General features: G+C 33.6%; 1 long non-coding RNA gene across 5 annotated transcripts in view; it reads right to left on the bottom strand.

The window, feature by feature from the left end:
• Nucleotides 1-8,488: 8,488 nt before the first annotated feature.
• The window catches only part of LOC141424973 (uncharacterized), a 53,988-nt gene continuing 42,043 nt past the window's right edge, over nucleotides 8,489-20,433 (bottom strand). For all 5 annotated transcript variants that reach the window (XR_012449960.1, XR_012449958.1, XR_012449966.1 and 2 more), the window contains 2 exons: nucleotides 13,178-13,371; nucleotides 8,489-8,700 (listed from right to left, as the gene is read on the bottom strand). This is a non-coding gene — a long non-coding RNA (uncharacterized lncRNA). The remainder of the gene's footprint in view (nucleotides 8,701-13,177; nucleotides 13,372-20,433) is intronic.

Genomic DNA, 20,433 nt, shown 5'->3' with positions numbered 1-20,433 from the left:
TGGAGCTAGTGGCAAGTGGCTGAACTTAGAGAAAGATGAAAGAGTAGAAAATGTACAAAGTGACAAAAAGTTAAACAGAAGCTACTGTTATGTCTGGGCAATTAGTTCTGTTCCTTCTTGACTGGGAATCGCAGGTATATGCTAAGAAACTTCTACTTTACTATGAAGCAACGCAGTTTGTGCAATTGCCCAACTGAAGACATGGAAAATGCAGACTATGTGGTTTGCAGAAATACATGATGCACACACACACATCATCAAAGGGTCTTAGGGTAGTGCTCCAAAGTACCACAGATGTGATCTAAGCCTCAAGGAGCAGTGGAAAAGAGCCTTTGGCAGACTATTAGAAAGTGTCTGAGCGAGGTCAGCCAGGCTCAGAAGACCAAAAATCGTATGTTCTCCTTCATATGCTGACTTTAGATCTAGGGCAAATGCAGCATTGTGGTTGGACTTGGATCACATGACAAAGGGAGAGCACATACAGGAGGTGTGGGGATAGGTAGAAAACCCAAAACATGAAAGCATTTGATGTCCCCACTCCAGAGGAACTACTACAGAAACCTTAAAGTGATAGAAGTTATCATGAGAAGGGGATCAGGAACCAGTGTAAAGATCAGTCAGATGAATCAATTTGGGTTGTAACACATTTGTCCATGAAAGCATTGCTAGGAATCTTTCTGTATAGCTATCCTTAACTCAACTAGCAAGAACGCTTTGTCTTCCTTAAAAAAACAAAAGTGTAGGGGTGAATGAGCTATGAAAAGAGAATGTGCAACAGACACCTGATTAATGAAGGGTGGGATGGAACACAGGCTGGTGCAGGTTCAACATCTGTTCTAATAACAATAGAAGCAATGTGAAGTTAAATAGTCAAGACCTTAGCAGAATGAGTCACAGCTCTTGCTTTTTCTTTACACTCAAATAATTTTCTCCTAGATTAATTACATTATATTTCTTTATTTTGCTCCATAACTGGACAGATTCTAAATCCAAAGCTGAATAAGTACAGTGTTCAGAGTCATCTATGTGGATTTAGCAGTCATTTAATCAACTCACTATTAATATAAATAACCTTCTTACCCCTCAAATACTATTTTGATCCAGTAACATAAGTTTTAATGCTTCATTTAAAATTTAATATAGGGTACTCATCCCCATTCTCAAAGTATTTTGAGATAGTGAAATACACTATTTTGATTAAATATGACTATAAACAATGCAAAATTTATTTTCATGTCTCTATTTTCTAGAGCCCCTGGACACGAACAATGAACCTGTTGTTGAGCTTCTCTCATCTTTTTATACACTCCAGAGTTAAACAGTTGACACGCTGTTAGGTTACTTTGAGGATGAGTTTTCAGAGCGCAAGGCCCAGAATCTATCTGGACTATCAGTCATTCATACAAGTAGAAATTTAAAAGTTTGAAGTAGCAGTATGTGTGTCCAAGTTTACATTGTTTGGGAAAAATACTTAAGATTGTACAGGCCGGTGACTTTACTCTTGCCAGGTCATATTTCATTGGTGCTGACAATGTTTAAAGACATTTTAAAAAATGAAAATATATCTTGCTGAGTCACATACTGGCAAAGTCTTAGGGTAATAAAAAATGGAGACTTCATAGGTTAATTTTTTTTAAATTTCACTTCAAAATCACATTTGTGCATATATACATGTATATTAACGTGTATATCAAATACACATGCATGCGCATCTCTTTACTCACCAAATGTTTTAAGCATTCAAAGAATAAGAAGAAAAAAATCCATAAAACCAAACAAGTCAAAACTAAGAAAAGAAACAAGAAACATCTTGTTTTAATGAACTCCCATAGTTAAAACAGTTAAATTCTAAAATTGGATTTTATAAAGTAAATCCCATGCTCTGAATATTTTCTCAAAGGACAGTATAAGGATCCGACTTTACCTGATTACTAAATAACACTTTCTTCTGCTGGCAGAGAAAGTCATCATGTCGGCTCACATCTAATAAAGTCTTCAGACTCCTTGGAAAGTCTTGAGTCACATAATTATTTAGGATTCCTTAAAATTGTTATGAAAGAGTCTGCAATGAGTCATTCAATTTAAAGATAAAAAATGTTCTTAAATCAAGAGGCATCAAAATCCATTTAAATTTAAAGTAACCATCTGGTATCAGAATGCTGTAGCCCTTCTTTCTGATGATGTCATATTCTTCATGAACACAATGTACATTCCTGAAATTCCTAATTTTTTTGGATTTGAAAGAGAAGCTGATGAAAATGGAAAATTCGATACCTGAATAATGGATAACCTTACAATTTCGGGGTAACAAATTGTACTTTGTTTTCTGTACTGAGAAAATGAATACAGTTAGATATTTGATAAATAGATTTAAGCATTTTCAAAGATAGAACTAATCTTAATTAAAATACTCTCATACTGGCTAAAAATAGCTTCATCAAACACAAGTTCAAAAATGATTAATTCCAAAATACTATGGTTAAAAGAACAGAAAATTTGTTGTGAGAGTAGCTGGAAAACATGTATAGCAATTAGTAAACCCAATGCATATGTTCATATACACAATGTCATTATTTTTGAAGTTCTAACAAATAGTCCTATTCCATCAGATTTGAGATGTGTATGTGTATGCATGTGTGGGTGTGCATGTACATGTGTGCATGTACATGTGTACATGTACATGTGTTACATTTGGGTGTATATGTGCTGGGCATGTGTGCATTCTGTAACATTTGAGCTAACAAATTGGTGAATGATATATAGCAACATTCAAAATTTCTAAAGGCTATATGAAGTAAGATTTCGTGTCTTGTAATAAAGGCAATGTCTAAAGTTAGAATTCAAAAATTTAAGTGTGTTAAAGATAATAGTGTAAATATTTGAATTTTTTGGGTTTTTTAATCTTACTTAGCCTACAAATTTAATGTTACATCAATAGTCTAGTCAATTCAATGATAAAACCTAATTCAAAGGTTAAACCTGTGAAATTTTTTTCCGCTTCTAAGAATTACACATAGAGTGCACTGACATTTATTATCTAGTATAATAATGATAAAGTGTTTCATACCATGTTACTTTCTAGGCCTTTAACACTTTATGAATCTCCTTGAATATAGTATATAACATATTGCTATAACTAAGTACTTACATGTGAATTTTTGCAACATGACCTAAAATAAAAATGCACCAACCTTAAAATGTAACTTATGTGAAGGAATTATTAGGAATACAGTATAAATATATATATATATGTATTTTGAATTAATACCTACAAGTATTGATCACTATATATGGCTAGTGATCAATACTTGTAGGTATTAATTCAAAATTTTTCAATTTATGCAGTTCTAACTAGCCCATTTTTATTTCATCAACATGACTCTGTAATGGTTTTTTGTGCAATAACAGGGTACTAAAAAGCCCTCACGATCAGATAAGCAGTAGAGCACAGATAGAAATTTGTAAATTCTAATCTTAATTCAAGGACCAGCACAGACATTATTTAATATATGGAAATAACTGAATATTTGCATATATGAAAGTGACAGTATTTAAAATTTAAAACTGCATAAAATTCTGAGATGTCAGACAAACATACTTTTCTGTAAAGTTTTGAGAAAATTTCGTATTACCTACTCATGCTCTCAAAGAGATTTATGAAAAAATACATATATGAAAATTAAACATGATATCTTCCCAAATCATGCTTTTTTTCTTTCCTGAAGTAAAAGTTAATAAATAGAGTATTTTTGTAAATGAAATGTGGGAAAAACCTGCAATATGATACTCAATTTTTTATGGGACAAGCAGCTAAGCACTAAAAAGCCCTCCTGTTGTCGCTCTGTATAAAAGGGCACCTTGAAAGTGACTACATGACTTTCTTACAATTTAAATCTTTCAGTAATTTTTTTTTAATTCTTAAAGTGCTAATTTCTTAACATGCTCAACAATGTTCAAGATAAAATCACCCTTCTTTCATCCAAGACTTTTTTTAAGACAAGGATTTAACTTACAGTGTAGTTTTAGATTTACCGAAATTTACCAATAGCAGGAGTTTCCTTTATACCCCCATAAGCAATTTAACCTATTCTTTTTTTAAAATTAATTTAGTTTAATATAACTGATACATAAAACTATAAAAATTATATGAAACAATGGATTTGATTAACATGATAGTAATATGTAATATTTAGATACCAATATAAATTGTATAATGTTTAAATCAAGTTAAACATATGCATGGCTTCAAACATATCTTTTCCTTATGGTGAAAATTTAAAAAATCATTTTTCTAGTTTTTTATATATATAATATCTAATTATTATCTATAATCACCCTAGTGTGGGATGGTACACCAGAACTTCTTACTCCTTTCTAAATATGTCTTCATACACATTGATCAACCTTTTCTCCTAACTCCTTTTTTCCCATCTCTGGTAACTATCACTCTACTTTCAACTTCTAATGTTCTCCACTTCCATTCACATCATCACAATGTGTCTTTTTTTAGTATGTATCTCTTGTTGATATTTTATTTGATGAGAAATTGTCATTGTGCCCTCCTTTAATTATTTAAACGTAATTTCACTCAGTTCTTTGAACATGCTCATCATAGCTGCTTTGAAGTCTCTTCTGGCTCATTCTGCCATCTGCACCCCTTCAAATGCAGCTCCTATTGTTGTAAATGGCTCATGCTTTCAGGTTTTTTGTGTCACTTTTTTTTGTGAACTAGACATTTTAGGTAATACGCAACTGCATATCCCATTCCTCCACATGATGGTTGTTCTTATTGTTGTTTGCTTTAGAGTGGCTTATTGACTTGCCTGCATTACCATAAAAAGGATATTTTCCATTCAGTGATGTCTCTGATCACAAATATACTTTGCCCTCCTTTTATCTATTAGACTACCTATCTATCTGGAGGTTGCCCCTTGGTGGATATAAGGAGATTATTGGTGAAGCATTGTCTTTGAGTTCTCCTAATTAGATTTTCATTCTTTTATTTCTCTTTTTATGTGTGGCAGGGAGGCCACAAATGTCATCAGTGCTTGATTTCTCACATTCACCACAGAACTGTGAACTAGGAGTTTACTTCTCAGCTCATGCCTCAGGCATGGGAATGTGCTTTCAGAAGGCTGAGGGCGTGTATTATTTTATTTTTAATCTTTACTGCTGTGACAGAATAGATAATTGTTCAACCAGAGTTCAGAGAGAAGTTGTAATTCAGTCCCGTGACCACTGAGACCTGTGCCCTGATAATGGGGAATCTTTCAGTTCCACCTCAGGTCCTCTGCAGAGTGCTCTCTGGCAATCCAGTAAATGCACAGAGCCTTCCAGAGCACAGCTGACTGTGATCCTAGAAGGGATCTTCTGGGCTGGCTCTTGTCCCAAGTCTAATAAATTTCTGAGTGCTCTGTTGTTTTCCATTATTGAAAGTCTAGACCCCTGTTAACTCTGTCCACCAAGAATTTACTGCTTTGCCCAGACGCTAGGCAAGAGATTCTATATCTCTTCCTAATAAAGTCACTCTTGTCTTGTAGAGCTATGAACTCTCCATCCTGTGGCTTTTCTCCCCTAGAAGAATCCCCACCATCATACCACAGCTCAGGGAGTGAAGATGATTCTTTCACTGATACTCCTACCTTAGGAGTGGGCATGGGGTAGAAGTAGTAGGGGTAGTCCCTCTTCTTTTTGTCTTGCTCTTGCCTGAGTGTAATTTCCACAAAGTTGAGGGATGTGCAACCAAGCCCTCATTTTTCTTTGCCAAATGGCTTTGAGGGAAAACTTCCTATTACTAGAATCTGTGAAAATTCTAAGGGGGAGCTACTGTATGTATTCCCTGAGAACACAAACCATGCCTTTTCTTTACTTTGATCATTTACTCAAGATTGCCTGGCTTATTCTACAAATTTTGTGCTGCCTAACTGCTGATTAAGTGTATTATATAAGTAAGCCCTTATTTTAAAGAGAATACCACATGCATCACAATGAGAAGATCCCAGGTACAGACATCATTTCTGACTTCTTCAATATAAAATATATACATATCCAAGAAAGATATTATTAGTTTCTAAATATAAGAAGTGATATAACCTTTGAAGCTCTATGTTGAAAATCACCATTATTTTTCAAATAATAAATTATTTTCCTCCAATTTGAGTCCAATAGAACTGTGGAACTTTTATTTAACATGTCCTTTCTACCAGTCACTACACTAAACACGGGAAATGCCAAGATGAATAAGACACAGCATCTGAGTTCAAAGGATGTACTGTCTAAGGCAGTAGACTGGTAGAAAATTACAAACTACATAATTTATTTGACTACTTAGTAGGGATAGATATGTGAAAATTGTTGCTACAATATGGAGCTATGCAGGTAGACTTGGTGTGAGATATTTTGAAAATAAGGAGAAACAAACCCATAATGTAGGCTTATAGGAGCTAAAGAACACATTAAAAAACTGGAGATATAAAGCTTAACATTTATGCAGATGTTTACTAGGGAATTAGAAATGTGTTGGGAAAAAATTCATACAGGCAACCATATGAAATAAATAAAGTCACAGAGGAACTTAGAGCATGCCATGTTGAAATAACGAAAAGTATTTCATTATAGCAAGGGTCATATTAGAGTAGATGCAGGATATTTTAATGCATGTTACATTCTGTCATTGTTGCACTCAACTCAAATTGTCATAGGCACTAAGATGCATTACTAGAATTGCAAAGAATTATTCAGAATATAAATTTGATCCAGATCCACGGCCTTAAATATTGGTGGAGAATGTCACTGAGTTGTTATAAGAAGATGTCAAGATTTCATGCTTCAGCATAGAAAATCATATAACAGATGTTCATTGTTCATGCTTCTCTTAAATATGCAGAGAGGTTGTCATCCACGACCATACTGTGGCTGAGTTACATTTAATCTGCTGCAAGTAGATTGAAATAAATAGAATATATATGACACTCTAAACAGTGGAATTTATAAATGTGCAATAAAAATAGGTGTTAAACTGTATAATAAGACCCCATAAGTGATGAACCCATAACAGAGGTAGTTAATGTAAAGGTTTGGCAATTTTTCTACTATGATTGTTTCATATATCATATTTATTTTTATACAGTTCATAATGCCAGGAGGTACAAGCTGACATCTATAGTAGAGACTTGAGCTATGAATTTGGAGAAAAGGTTTCTAATTTCAGTTCTTTCATAACAACTTTTGTTACTTCAGAGAAGTCCCTAGTCTTTAGGATTTTTGCATTAAAATGGCAAAATTGTATGTTTCTCAGTAATTTGCATTCTAGATTAGTTATCAAAAATGTTTTGTTATATTTAAATTACACATGCGCTTCTCAATTGCTAAAGTAAAATACATTTCACAGTGTTTTATAGTGACTAACATAATAATTAGTAGAAATTTGTTAGTTTGAGCTATATCAGCATTCTTATAAATGATTAATGACTCTTTATAAACTTCTTGAGGACCATAATGTTACCATAATGATGTTACTTAAGTTGTACAGAAAAGGCAGACATTGCTCATGCTTCATGTTCAGTATGATCGCTACCTAAAACAAGGAATTAAATATGAAACAAAGTGAAAATTACAGTAAGAGAAAACTCTAGCTAATGATTATTTGTAACTAACAATCATGAGTTTCTAACACTTTATTGGCACTGACTTCAGCAGTGTAGTTTCTTTTAAATTTAACAAGTCAACACTTTCATGAATCATAAATAGTAAATATGTGTGAGAATTTCACCACTTTTCTAATGGAAACAACTTTTGATCTTGGTATAAAATACACTAAATAGTTTTGGATTAAATCTCCCTTTACCTTTTCCTATGGACAATATAATTAATGTAGCTGTTTCTCTGCAAAACTTACTATTCATAAACAGAAATTCAAATAATTACATTGAAATTGAGTGACGTGAATATGATGGATGTCCTGAAGATTCATGATTTACTCATGTTTTCTTTGTCTCTTTAACACACATACACACTCAAAAACATTTTTATATTTATATTTGATTAAAAATAAAAAAAAAACCAAAAGTCAAAAATTTGGTAAGTTTAGATACCTATAGATTTCCCAGGAGTTACCATAATTCTGAGAAACAAACAAAATCCCAAAAAGCACAGTTGTGGAATAAATAGCTTTACAGGTTATTCACCAGGACACTATTTGCAGTTGCCCAGATACTATTAAAATATATAAACACTCTTTGACTACTAATGGACAATTATGGTACTGCTTGAAACTAATGTGGGAGAAGTATGTAAAGAAATGACACAACATATTAGAATGTTTTCTAGAGACTTCAATAACAATAAGCCTATATAATTATAACTAAGTACAGATTTCCAATAGACATTTCATATTTATCTCATATACCTAAAATGATAGACATTTGTGGAATTTTTATGAAAAACAGTTGAGAAACTCCAGCCAGAAATATTGAAAAGGGAAGTATAGATGGGCACCATGAGTCACACCTCTAATTCCAGCTACTTGGGATGTAAATACTGAGAAAATTGCAGGTGGAGGCCAGTCCAGACAGAAATCCAGACCCCACATCTCTACAAATAAATGGCAAGGGGTTCACTCTTGCAATCCTGGCTATGCAGGAGCCATAGATGGGAGAATCAAGGTTTGAGGACATCCTGGCCAACCGGGTGAGATTCTGCCTAAAAAACAAAACAAAAAATAACTAAAAAAACAGACTTAGGGACATGAAAGTGTGATATATCCATATTTGTATCAATGCTTGATTTGAGATAAATGATGCCTGCTCTTGGGCACTTTAGATATACTTCCATATATTTGGAGACATTTATTTTGCCGAAGTTTAATTTTTGTAATTTGTCAATACTTAGGAATACCCCAGAACTTCAAGAATGATGATGTGAGTATATTTTCTACAGAAAGTAGTTTCTGGATTCAATTGCTTTTAATTCTGCTCTGTTACATTTTTACATCAAGTAGTTTTATGTAAGGATGATTCCTAGACAATATATATATGATCCTTTAAAAATAAAATTTATAATATCACAAATAATAAAAACATTCAATATTCAGGGTAGGTACACTAATAATAATAGTACTATAATTACAACCCAATAATTTTGAATTAATATTTCACTTTATTCCTTATAAAAAAATATCCAAAGCTGCATCATCATGGTTTTACTGAAAAGACTTTCTTTGGTATGATGTCTTCAGTGTGAGCTACAGACTGAAGTTTAGTGATCATACTCAAATTGTCCCGACCTTTCTTTTGTGAAATAGAAGTTAATACTTCTCTACTCTGTGTGTGTGTGTGTGTGTGGGTGTGACAGAGAGAGATAGGGACAGACAGAGAGACAAAGAGAGAGAAAATGAGTAGAATAGAAATAATGGGAATGAAAGCCCTTTGGGAAAAATAACAACCCACCATAATTTTGCTATTGTCATTATTACTAATGTGTATCTATTACCCATCCTCATAATGCTTTCCCTGTCCCCAAAGGACAAGTAAACCGCAGGTGGAAAATTTTCATATGTTACTGGTGACAAGTGACAATATCCACATACGATCATGCCATTTTCTGTACAATTTCACTCAATTTACTATGAATATTCGTGAATATGAAATAGTTAAGTTCTAGGAGCATATCTCAGATGAGCAGATGTGCAGGAATGGGGCTACAAGTGGGAGTCCCTTACACGATTACATGAAAATAAAAGTACACTGGATGTATTCTATTCTTCACAAAAGTTCTTGGGCTAATTATAGGGCAGTGAATACCTGCCATATTTGCATAATGCGATAAAAAAGAGTAACTGGAAAGATCAAAAGCTTGCTAAATTGGGTTTCCTAAAGTTTCTGTTACAGATTTTCACTTTATATTGTCTCCCAGAAATTCCTGGTGGTACTGTCCTAAAATATTTAAAATAAAGATATATGATTCACAGATAATTGTTTTTAAATATAAGCTGTTTTCTACCAGACTACACATAAAATGTTAGAAAATGTTTTCATTTTTTTAGTGACATTTATATTCAATTAGACTCACATTTAAACAGAGTATCTTATCTGTATTTTAGTTACTTTTGAGCCATTTCTATTCATTTAACAAAATTGAAAAAGATATGAATATGATTTAAGAACATTATAAGCATGTATGGAAATGTCATAATGAAATGATTTGAAAAAAAGATTTCTTTTTCAAAAATGGAAAACAGGAAGGCAAAACAGGTCCAGTTTGGGGGTTGGTATCAGTGGGAGGAGGAAGGGTACAAGGAAAGGGTGTAGGAAGTTGAATATATTGGAAATGTTATGTACACATTTGTAAATGAAAAATGAGGTCTGTTGAAATTATTTCATGAATGGGCATTGGAGGGGATAAAGAAGAATGGATGGAGGGGGTGAATTTAATTAAGATATATGGTAAGAACTTTTGTACCAGTACAACAATAATGAAAATAAATTAAAAAAAAAATAAAAATTCAAGTTGGTATGAAATATGTTTAAAAATACTGCCAAAGAAAGTAAAAGTGTGCATTAGATACACTCAATGTATTTTTTAAAATCAGAGTATTCATTTTATTCACGAAAATCTCTATTGCCCGTTTTGTCTGTGCTGCTTGTTGCATGTATGACCATGTTACTGTTATTTATTCTTAGTGACATTTCCATTCTAAGCCACTTGAAGTACTTCTGTGCTCTCTTTCTACCCCGTACTGGAGAGCCAGTAACAAACGCAAGTTTATAAGAATTTCAAATTGGGTGTATTTCAAACCTCATTATCTGATTCAATTCTCACTGCTCTTTTTTGTACCATAAAAAATCAGTATCTACCATACTGATTTCCTTGGATTTAATTATTTCTATCATTTAAATTTTCAATTCTTTATTCATAATAATCATCCACACCTATAATTTCTGCATTTTTGATAGAATTGCTGTTTCAGGTGTTTTCATCCACAACCTATTGTAACTCTTCTTATCAGTTAAAGGAATCTTAGGACTAACTCTTCTTGTGTGCTGGATTTATGGTTCGGTACTTAACTGATTCTTTCAACACAGATAGAGCATGTTTCTTAAATTTCTTTATGTGATTAGCTATCTTGTTTGGAGAGAGAAAAGTAAATGGGGTGTCTGTATTTTAGGGGTTGCCTTTTTAGGATATTTAATTCCTTGCTTCCATGAATCTCTTTCTTAAATAGATTTACCACCACACAATAGATGTATGTTCAAAACAATATATTGTAATGAGGAATGTATGTTTTCATTTTTCAATTATAGTAGAACTAAAATAGTGAATTATGGGAAACTCTGTACTAGTCAGCAAAAATCCTAGCAATTTTTTTAAGTTCACTTTTAAGTGAATTATCTGTACTATGGCTTCATTACACTATTAAAATTGTGTCCATATATTTTTAAATAGTCATATCTGTACAGGTTGCTTGTTTTTTCTTTGAAGAAGTATGTACTCAAGTGCTTTACTTATATTTTAATGTATTTTTTCTTTGTGTATTTTGGATGAAAATCCCTTACCAGATAAATGATTAACAAAGCTTTCTTTCATATACTATTTGTAGTATAAAGATATTTAGTTTTGATTAATTCTGTTTTTTTAATTTATTCATTAATTCATTTACTTATTTATTTTGTCCTTTGGTATTTTGTAGTGAGGGTGGTAGATATAAATATGAAATCATTGCCTAATATAAAGTTATATCTAATAAAGAGACCTGAAAAGAATAAAGAGTTGTCCAACTGTCAGAACAGTAACATAGAACACAAGGAGGAGGTGTGGAGGATCAAAGAATCCAAAGAGCTTGGTGAGCAAACTGAAGCTGATTCCTCCTCTGACACTTAACTTATTCCACCGTCCCTTCCTAAATTTCCAAAGTCCAAATTGACTTTTTTCCTTCCTGACAAATATTCTAGAAGCTGATGTAGGACTATAGGTAAATTGAGATTGTAAAATGCCATTTTAGGGGATAAAGTGGAGAAACTGCAAGTGTTTTTTTTAATTATAAAAATTTTATTAGGACATATTTATTATACAAAGAGGATTCATAGTTCCAATTCCAAGTAGGCTTATATTGTACATTGGTTAGATCACCGCCATCCTCCCTTCTCCTCAATCCCCTCCTTGTCTGGCTTACAACAATTTGAAGAGTTTTTTTGTTTGTTTGTTCTAGTTCATATAAGTACATGAAGTCTATCTGCCATATATCCTCACCTTCATCACCTTCAAAGTGTTTTACTCTTTTTTCTAATGTCTTGACCTTTCTACTGTAAGCTATTTCTCTTGCTGCATCCTTTCTACTTCAGTGCACTTGGTGCTAGAACTGTGTAGGCTCTCTGAGGGTAGTGTGCAGTAGCATCTCTCAGACTGATAGATGCTGAGCATCTGTGTGGTTTTCCGTCCTAGCTATGTCCCCGTCCTACCAGATGCCACTGTGCTCAGATAGTTAAAATGTTAACACTGCTGTTAAAAAATATTTATTGCTATTTCTAAAAATTTCACAGCTTCAACTCTTGCATTTAAGTGGCTAGTATATGATTCCTTTTGAAATACTTTTGTCTACTGTTTGAGGAAGGGATCCAACATTAGTTTCTGTATGTATCTCTACTTACCTCAGTATCACTTTTCAAAAATATGTCATTTTCTCATTGAATTATCTTTTCAATTTCACAGAAAATCATTTGATAATAAATGTAAGGATGCATTTTCAAATCTTCACCTCTACTCCACTGGTTTGTATGGTTATACTTATGTGAATATTTCATTGTTCTTACTATTGCAGTTTTTACTATGATCATGAATAAGAAAATGAGAGTTATTTTTCGTTTGTCTATTTTCATTTTTCTTTTACTGGGATTGGAACTCAGAGATTTGTGCTTGCTAGGTAGGTATTTGCCACTTGATCTATGCTTCCAGGTTTCATTGAGGTATTTCCATAGTATACAATGTATCCAGATCAAATGCACCCCCTTCACCACTCCTCTTCATATGCTTTTCCACTCTTCTAAAAATAATTTCAAAAGTTTCATTGCTCTATTTTCATACATGTGCAGAAAGTACTTTGACCATATTCACCCCTTTACCATTTCCTTTCACCCTTCCCCCTCCCACCACTGGTACCCACCCCAAGCAGAACTTGTCTTACATTCCTGTAGTTCTTTCTTTTTTTTTTAAAGTGGGACTGGGGTTTGAACTCAGGGCTCAGACTTGCAAAGCAGGTTCTTTACTGTTCAGTTACACCTCCAGCCAAGTCCATTTTGCTCTGGGTATTTTGGAGATAGGTTCTCATTAAGTATTTGCTGGTCTGGCCTTGAACTGCCTTCCTTCTGATCTGAGCCTCTGAAATAACAAAGATCACAAGCATGAGACAACAGTGCCTGGCTCTGCCATTCATTTTTAAGGACTAGATATGACATAGGAGAGAGAACATGTGATATTTGTCTTTCTCAATTGTACAACTAATATATGCTAAAAAAATGTAAACACAAATTTAAAAGGAATAGAAAAATAAAATGTATGTTTCTAATAAATGTTTCTCCCTTTGCTCTATGTCCTTAGAATAATTTTCAAAGAATTTTAAGGTTTTTTTTCCTTACTTTCCTTCCTTCCTTCCTTCCTTCCTTCCTTCCTAGTTCCTTTGTGTAGCATATAATTAATATAAATACATGAAATGAATATGTCATAAATGATAAATTTATAATGATGTCCATACTATTATTAAATGTTTATTTTCTAAAGTATCAATTTGTCATGTGAAATAGTACTAGAAATTTGTTATATCTCATGTAGCAAAGTAGCCAACTTTAATTTATGAATTATTGAATTGATGCCCAAGTATTAAAAAAATGAGGTGATATTACATTCACAATTCCAAATCATATATAAATCACATATGTACAATATGTATGTTACAAAAGAATTACATATAATTCTATAGCTCTTACAAAAGACTACCTCTCAGCTGATTTTTCGATATTTTCTCTCATATCTACCACTTTATATCTATGTCCTTTCTCATAGCATTTGCCAACTTCTTTCCTGTATTGAGTTTTTAAAGGTGAAAAAATCTGTTGTGCTTTTTCCTCTTTTTGTCCCCATTTTACTCGTATCCAACATTTCTAAAAGTACTTGATCTAATGCCATCCTCTCTTCCAACAAAGGATTTGGGATAATAAGGTGTTTGGATATTCATGTCTCTTTTTTTTTATATTTCACAGATTTTGGATTAAACAAAGTTTTTGTTGCTTCTGGCATTTTTTTTCATTTTAAAATCTAAAAACTACTAATGGGTTCTTGGTCTGTGTGTGTATGAATGAGTATGTTTGTCTAGAAGCTAAATAAATATACAATTTATTTAACAATAGTGTTTATTGTTTTTTGAGTTTTGAAAAATATACTTTTGTTAACATATAAGTTCATTTTTATTCCTACAATAAAATATCTGAGGCTAGATATTTATAAAGAAAATACCTTTATTTAACTGACAGTTTTGGTGATTATAGAGCATAATTTCAGTTTTCATTGGTTCTGTTAGGGACCCCCTTGACTAGGTGAAGACATAGAAAAATGGACAGGGAAATAATTATGAAGAAGAGCACAAGAGCAGGGGATGGTCTCACTGTATAACAACCCACTCTTATAAGAACTAAGTAAAGAGAGATGAGAATTAATTTATTCCCTCTCAAGGGCAGTACTCCCAATGACCTAATCACCTTCCTGTGAGCCCCACCTCTTCAAGGTTCTATCATGGAAATGGAACCAAGCTTCCAGCGCATGAACCTGGGATACAACTCAAACTCCATCATAACAATAGCAAGTAAAGCTGCCCTTAGCATAGCTGGAGTTGTGCCCCACCAGCACAGCTGTCCTCACTTGTCATTCCATAAAATGTCTGTTGGAGAATGAAGAGCAAATGTATGAATAAGTAGTAGTTTGGAAGACATGTACAATGATTTTTATTTTGCTTAGTCCCATTCCTATAACTTTTAAAATGGTACTGTCCTAGAGTAATGATGACAATAAACAATGGTGTTTGCTCTATCAGGGTGTGCACTAAAAAGTATAGATAGATTTTTCTATTGATTGTTCACAGTAACCATATTTTGTGATTGATAGTGTTGTTTTCAGTTTGCAGATTATGAAACTGAACTCTAGACAGTATAAATGACCTTACCATTCTTTACAGTGAATTTGAAAATGTGTGTGAGATGATATTCATACATTATCAAGAAAAATGGGTGAAGCTATCTGCTGAATTAAAATCAAGGAACTAATCCAGATGTGGCCAGCACACCTGTAATCCCAGCATTTGGGAGATGGAGGCAGGAGAACTCCATTTTTGAGGCAAGTCTGGGCTGCATAGCAAGACTGTCTCAAAATAAATAAGGAACTACTGTTTTGTTATCTTGTGACATGATTGTGTTATGAATGTCTTATGATATGGCATAAAACAAAACCAGAACAACGCGTGGGATTTCATTTGAATGTAGATTTCAATTTAATTTTTAATCCACTATTACAATTATATCTATACAGATTCAAAGTGCCTTATACAATCTTGTTGATCACTGGGAAAATGGCTCCAATGTTAATGTTTTTTTCTTTTCCTTTTTTTTACTTACCCTCAATACACCCTCTATTTTTCATACTGTCTTTTCTAATGCAGCTGGTATATGGAATTTTTTATAATAGTATTTGACTTTCACATTGAAGATACACACCAGGTGCATAACAAACTCACTTATGCATTCCTTAATCTAAAATTTTAAAATATCAAAGAACAATAGTTAAACAAATACCTCACTTTCCAGCCCTCTTCAAAAAGCAATTATTTTAGTTTTCCGTGTTTTTTATTCTTAAGGACACAATGTCCTTGCAACAGAATATTTTCAAATACATTTATAAAGTTATAAACATAAAGCTAAATTAAAAGCAAAGAATAAATTCTGAAATGAAGATAACTTAAAGTCCTCACCATTTCAGATATCATTTCTCAATGTCAGGTCTCTTAGAGGAACAATAGTAAGTGTTGAAGTGGAAAACAGACAAACAATTCCTACAGTGATCTTGTATTTTAAAATATGTATTCAAAAGCAAATGAATTATTCTTGTAACTGAAGTAGGGACCAGTAAAGAAACCCAATCCCAAATTCTCCAAGTTTTAAAAGGAGAATTTTTCTGCACTGACAAATGCATTGGAAGGATTGCCTTCTGCTGCTATTACAGGCATCCAACTGAATCCTCAGAATGGGCACGAGCTTGCTCTTAACATTCACTGTAATTATTAGGAACTGGAATGCTCTAAAATTTAGGAGGCCCAGTCAATCAATATGTTTGCTAATGTGGATTCTAGTAAATTTTTGTGATCTTTCAAAAATTTTCAGAACTATTTTAAAAGATAAAATCATATTAAATAACATTAATTTTAAGCATCAATTTTATTTCTAGTTGTAATATTCAAAAATGCTCAGGAGACATAGCTATCAAACTCCAAATTGCAAACTACAGAGCCCAGAGAATAATGAAAAGGGCAAACAAGATATTAATTCAGCTTATTTTATTGTTGTAAAGATTGGTAGAAGCTGCAATTTTGGATGTATCACCAGAATCTATTAGCATGCTGGGTGATTAGTCATGTAATTGTATTAGAGTCAATGAAAAATTACTTTTATTTTTTTATTTTTTTTTTCATTTTTCTTTTATTATTCATATGTGCATACAAGGCTTGGTTCATTTCTCCCCCCTGCCCCCACCCCCTCCCTTACCACCCACTCCACCCCCTCCCGCTCCCCCCCTCAATACCCCGCAGAAACTATTTTGCCCTTATCTCTAATTTTGTTGTAGAGAGAGTATAAGCAATAATAGGAAGGAACAAGGGGTTTTGCTGGTTGAGATAAGGATAGCTATACAGGGCATTGACTCACATTGATTTCCTGTGCGTGGGTGTTACCTTCTAGGTTAATTCTTTTTGATCTAACCTTTTCTCTAGTTCCTGGTCCCCTTTTCCTATTGGCCTCAGTTGCTTTAAGGTATCTGCTTTAGTTTCTCTGCATTAAGGGCAACAAATGCTAGCTAGTTTTTTAGGTGTCTTACCTATTTTTTTAATTATTCATTTATTCACATGTGAATACATTGTTTGTGTCATTTCTCCCCTCTGCTCCCCTCCCCCACACTTTTCTCCCCTACTCTCTCTTCCAGGCAAGTCCTGTTCTACCCTTATCTCTAATTTTGTTGAAGAAAAGACATAAGCATAATATGGAATAAAAAGCATTTTTGCTAGTTGAATTAAGGATAGCTATACAGAAATATTCCTAGCATTGCTTTAATGTATACATGTGTTACAACTCATGTTGATAAAACTCTTAACTGATCTTTACACTGGTTCCTGATCCCCTTCTCATGTTGACCTCTGTTGCTTTAAGGTTTCTTTATTAGTTCCTCTGGAGTTGGGACATCAAACACTTTCATGTTCTGGGTTTTCTACCTATTCCTTTATCTCCCATATGTATCTTCCCTTATCAGGTGATTCAAGTCCAACCACATTGCTGCATTTGCCTTAGATATAAAGTCCGCATATGAGGGAGAACATACGATTTTTGGTCTTCTAAGCCCAGCTAACCTCTCTCAGAATGATGTTCTCTAGTTCCATCCATTTGCCTGATAAGATTTCATTCTTCTTCATGGCTGAGTAGAATTCCATTGTGTATAAATACCACATTTTCTTGATACATTCATTAGTAGTGGAGCATCTTGGTTGTTTCCATAATTTGGCTATTGTGAATAGCACTGCAATAAACATGGGTGTGCAGGTGCCTCTGGAGTAACCTGTGTTGCATTCCTTTGGGTATATCCCCAGGAGTGAGATTGCTGGATCATATGGTATATCTGTTTAGATTTTTAAGAAACCTCCAAGTTTTTTTCCAGAGTGGTAGCACCAGCTTGCATTCCCACCAGCAGGGTACCAGGGTTCCTTTTTCCCCACATCCTCACCAACAGCTATTTTTGGTCATGTTTTTGATGATGGCTATTCTAACAGTGCTGAGGTGGAATCTTAGTGTGGTTTTGATTTGCATTTCCTTTATGGCTAGAGATGGTAAGCATTTTTTCACATGTTCTTTGGCCATTTGAAATTATTCTTTTGAGAAAGTTCTGTTTAGTTCAGTTGCCCATTTCTTAATTGGTTCATTGATTTTAAGAGACTTTAGTTTCTTACTTTCCCTGTATATTCTGGTTATCATCAGTCCCTTGTCTGATGTATAGCTGGCAAATATTTTCTCCCACTCTGTGTGTAGTCTCTTCAGTTTAGAGACCATTTCTTTTGTTGTGTGAAGCTTTTTAATTTTATGAAGTCCTATTTGTCCATCCTTTCCCTTAGTGGCTGGGCTGCTGGGGTACTATTGAGGAAGTCTCTGCCTATACCTATTAGTTCCAGAGTGTTTCCTGGTCCTTCCTATAGTAACTTCAGAGTTTCAGGCCTGATATTAAGGTCCTTGATCCATTTTGAGTTTATACTAGTACAAGGTGATGGACATGGATCTAGTTTCAGTTTCTTGCAGACAGATAACCACTTTTCCCAGCAATATTTGTTGAAGAGGTTATCTTTTCTCCATTGTATATTTCTGGCACATTTGTCTAAAAGGGTATAGTTGTATGGCTTCATATCTGGGTCCTCTTCTGTTTCACTGGTCCTCATGTCTGTTTTTGTGCCAGTACCATGCTGTTTTTATTGTTATTGCTTTATAATATAGTTTGAAGTCAGGTATTGTGATACCTTTAGCATTGCTCTTTTTGCTGAGTATTGCCTAGGTATTCACACTCTCTTGTGTTTCCAAATGAACTTTAGGGTAGATTTTTCAATCTCTGTGATAAAAGTCATTGGGATTTTGATAAGAATTGCATTACACATATAGATTGCTTTTGGTAGGATAGCCATTTTTACTAAGTTGATTCTACCAGTCCATGAACACAGGAGATCTTTCCATCTTCTGTAATCTTCCTCAATCTCTTTCTTCAGTGGTTTGTACTTCTCCTTGTAGGGGTCATTCACATCCTTTGTTAAATTTACTCCTAGGTATTTGATTTTTTTGAGGCTATTGTGAATAGAATTGTTTCCGTATATTCCTTCTCAGTTTGTTTGTTGTTGGTATATAGAAAAGCTAATGTTTTTTGTAAGTTGATTTTGTATCTTGCTACCTTGCTGTAGCTGTTTATGGTTTCTAAGAGTTTTTGGGTAGAGTTTTTTGGGTCTTGAAGATATAGGATCATATCGTCTGCAAATAGGGATATTTTGACAGTTTCTTTACCTACTTGTATTCCTTTAATTTCTTCTGCTTGACTAATTGCTCTGGCTAGAAATTCCAGTACTATGTTGAATAGGAGTGGGGATAGTGGGGACCCTTATCCTGTTCCTGATTTTAGGGGGAATGGTTTCAGTTTTTCTCCATTAAGTATGATATTGGCTGTAGGTTTGACAATAGATAGCCTTTATAATGTTGAGTTACAGTCCTTCTATTCCTAGTTTTCTTAGAGCTTTTATCATGAAGTGATGTTGGATCTTATCAAAGGCTTTTTCTGTATCTATTGAGATGATCAAGTGGTTTTTGTCTTTGCTTCTATTGATGTGCTGTACTAAATTTATAGATTTGCGTATGTTGAACCACCCCTGCATCCCTGGGATGAAGCTGACTTGGTCATGGTGTATGATCTTTCTGATGTATTGTTGGATTTGGTTTGCCACTGAAAAATTATTGTTGTTTTGACAAAAATATTTGATACACATTCCTTAATATTAAAATTTCAACAAGCTAATTTTTAAATAATTGCATTATACTTAAATGCAGATTCAGAATTTCTGAACAAATCAGTGAACATATAGTGAAAGTGACTTTTCTAAACTTATTAAAGAATTGAGAGTATTTTTTTTCTTTTTTTTTAATTATTTTGCTGGGTCAGCTAAATTGTGGCATTTACAAAAGCTCTTACCATATCTCAAATATATATCTCTTGATTTCACCCCTTCCATAATTCTCCTTTATCTCCCTTCCTCTCATTCTTGGAACAGTTTCAAAAGATCTCATTTTTCCATTTTCACATGTGTATACAGTATTTGTACCATAATCACCTTCCTATATCCTCTCCCCACATCCTCCCTCCTCCCACTGGCACCAACCCCACAGACTGGACTTGTCTGTTCTCCTGTTCTCTGATTTTGTAAGTGAAAACAAAAATCACATTTTTGTATATTTAATATAGGTACACAGGGACTTTCCTTGTGACAGTTTTAGGTCTGGGTCTGGGAGCATAGCTCAAGTGCTAAAGCAGCAGGAAGCCCTGAATTCAAACCTCATTACCACCAAAAGAATGAAGAAATAAACTTTGCTTATTTACTAAAGTAATAATGAA

This window comes from Castor canadensis, chromosome 1, assembly GCF_047511655.1.
Source record: "Castor canadensis chromosome 1, mCasCan1.hap1v2, whole genome shotgun sequence".
Classification (NCBI taxonomy): Eukaryota; Metazoa; Chordata; class Mammalia; order Rodentia; family Castoridae; genus Castor; species Castor canadensis.
Note: the sequence above shows the minus strand (reverse complement) of the source record. Positions and strands in the feature narration are given on the sequence as shown.